The sequence below is a fragment of the Eptatretus burgeri genome, chromosome 16 (genome assembly GCF_056783735.1).
Source record: "Eptatretus burgeri isolate ZD-2024b chromosome 16, Ebu_testis_v1, whole genome shotgun sequence".
In the NCBI taxonomy this organism is placed as follows: Eukaryota; Metazoa; Chordata; class Myxini; order Myxiniformes; family Myxinidae; genus Eptatretus; species Eptatretus burgeri.
Genome location: NC_140976.1, coordinates 5,602,851 through 5,605,425, shown reverse-complemented (window position 1 = coordinate 5,605,425; position 2,575 = coordinate 5,602,851). Strand labels below are relative to the sequence as shown.

Below are 2,575 nucleotides of genomic sequence, written 5' to 3'. Positions count from 1 at the left end.
ACCCGGAGGGAAATAAGGTAACTTTCCCATAAAGGGCAATATAGAAAAGGGAATTTTGTTCTGATAAGACAAGCGAAGTTTGAGGAAGGATAATGGGTTTTGATAAAGGCTGATGGATTTTGAGGAAGGATGATGGGGTTTAAGGAAGGCTGATGGTGTTTAAGGAAGGCTGATGGGGTTTAAGGAAGGCTGATGGGGTTTAAGGAAGGATGATGGGGTTTAAGGAAGGATGATGGGGTTTAAAGAAGGCTGATGGGGTTTAAAGAAGGCTGATGGGGTTTAAAGAAGGCTGATGAGGTTTAAAGAAGGCTGATGGGGTTTAAAGAAGGCTGATGGATTTTGAGGAAGGATGATGGGGTTTAAAGGAAGGCTGATGGGTTTAAAGGAAGGCTGATGGGTTTAAAAGAAGGCTGATGGGTTTAAAAGAAGGCTGATGGGTTTAAAAGAAGGCTGATGGGTTTAAAAGAAGGCTGATGGGTTTAAAAGAAGGCTGATGGGTTTAAAGGAAGGCTGATGGGTTTAAAGGAAGGCTGATGGGTTTAAAGGAAGGCTGATGGGTTTAAAGGAAGGCTGATGGGTTTTGATAAAGGCTGATGGATTTTAAGGAAGTTTGATGGATTTTAAGGAAGTCTGATGGGTTTTAAGGAAGGATGATGGAATTTTGATAAAGGCTGATGGGTTTTAAGGAAGACTGGTGGATTTTAAGGAAGAATAATGGGTTTGAAGAAAGGCTGATGTATTTTAAGGAAGGATGATGGATTTTAAGGAAGACATAGATTTTAAGGAAGAATGACGGACTTTAAGGAAGAATGATGGGTTTTAAGGAAGGATGATGGAATTTTGATAAAAGCTGATGGGTTTTAAGGAAGACTGATGGATTTTAAGGAAGACTGATGGATTTTAAGGGTGATGGATTTTAAGGAAGGGTGATGGATTTTAAGGAAGGGTGATGGATTTTAAGGAAGGATGATGGAATTTTGATAAAGGCGGATGAATTTTGAGAAAGGCTGATGAGTTTTGAGGAAGGCTGATGGGGGCTGATGGATTTTAAGGAAGGTTGACGGCGAGAATGAGCCACATCTGTTTAGCCGGAACCTCTGGCACGAAGGCCCCCCTCGGTCATGGCTGTGGGACAAAAATTGGGGGAAATAAGGGTGTGGGCCTGAAGATTGTGTGCATTTGTGGGAGAACGGGGTAAGGGATGAAAGGGAAAGGGATGAAAGAGTGAGAAAGAGTGAGTGGACGAGAGAGGGAAAGAGAGAGTGTGTGTGTGTGTGTGTGTGTGTGTGTGTGTGTGTGTGTGTGTGTGTGTGTGTGTGTGTGTGTGTGTGTGTGTGTGTGTGTGTGTGTGTGTGTGTGTGTGTGAGAGGGAGAGAGAGAGAGGAATGTGCTCCGTGAGCAGCAATACTGTTACCATGTCTGGGAGAGCAGGCGGAGGAGGAGACGGGGTGGGTGCTCAGTTGTGCCTAAGGGAGAAAGAAAAAGACCGTGAGCACCCTTGGAGGAGGGGTGTGTGCTCTGCACGCACTGCCGGGGGCTGTTGGGTGAGGAGGGGAGGAGTCGTCGTCTTGGGGGGTGGGGGGCTTCCGTACACACTATCGGGGTACAATGGAGGGGTGGGTTCAATTGTGCGTCCAGTGGAGGAAAGGAAAGGGGGATGAAAAAGAGTGATAGAGATAGAGAGGACCCACATGTCCAATTCGGATTATAAACAAAACGTTTTTAAAATATTTGGGTGAAAGTAAAGAAACGCCCCTTCAATTCGTCTGTTCCCCCAAGTATCCCCTCCCCTCTCCTCACCCTCTACCTCCCCACCCCTCCTCAGTCTCACTCTCACTCTTACTCCAAGAATCTCTCTCTGTAGTGGAACTGGTTTGTGGATATCCTTCTCTGTCCCTCTCTCTGTCTCTCTCAACCCCCTGGAGATCTGTTTCCATTAACACCACTTTGCTTTGACATTCCTCCTCCCGTTCAAGTTCTCACTCATTTCCTTCATTCTCTTAATTTTATTTTCTCCTTCAATCGCACAACTTCATCAACGTTTTCCTTTTTCAAAACTTTCACATTTACTGTAACCCTCTGTCCCTCACTCTGCCATCGTTTCCTCTGTTCTCGGGACCCTCGATCGTCTCCACCTCTCGGGACCTTCGAGATCATCTCCACGTCTCAGGACCCTCGATCGTCTCCACCTCTCGGGACCTTCGAGATCATCTCCACATCTCAGGACCCTCTATCGTCTCCACCTCTCGGGACTCTCTATCGTCTCCACCTCTCGGGACCTTCGCGATCATCTCCACATCTCAGGACCCTCTATCGTCTCCACCTCTCGGGACCCTCGATCGTCTCCACCTGGTCTCGACCAATTATGGACCCACCAGGTCGGACTTAACCGGAGATAACAACTTGGTGGACGCGGAACCATTCCCGGTGAGAGAATCCGGATAGGACGAAATAATAATTATATCAAGTTTATTATTCTTCATATTTATATTAAAACTAGTAATAGCTGCATGAGATCGTTACGAGCTAAAGTTAATTAACCACCGTACCATGAAGTGACATAAATTGACGTTGA

At 46.1% G+C, this 2,575-nt stretch overlaps 1 protein-coding gene across 2 annotated transcripts in view; it reads left to right on the top strand.

Annotated features, from left to right (window-relative positions):
* The first annotated feature begins 2,009 nt into the window (after nucleotides 1-2,009).
* LOC147010381 (Friend leukemia integration 1 transcription factor-like) overlaps nucleotides 2,010-2,575 on the top strand; it is a 24,911-nt gene continuing 24,345 nt past the window's right edge. The window contains exon 1 of one of the 2 annotated variants that reach the window (XM_085859700.1): nucleotides 2,010-2,427. The gene's annotated coding sequence lies outside the window, so the exon portion shown is untranslated. The remainder of the gene's footprint in view (nucleotides 2,428-2,575) is intronic. The other variant, XM_085859697.1, reaches the window with a different exon arrangement.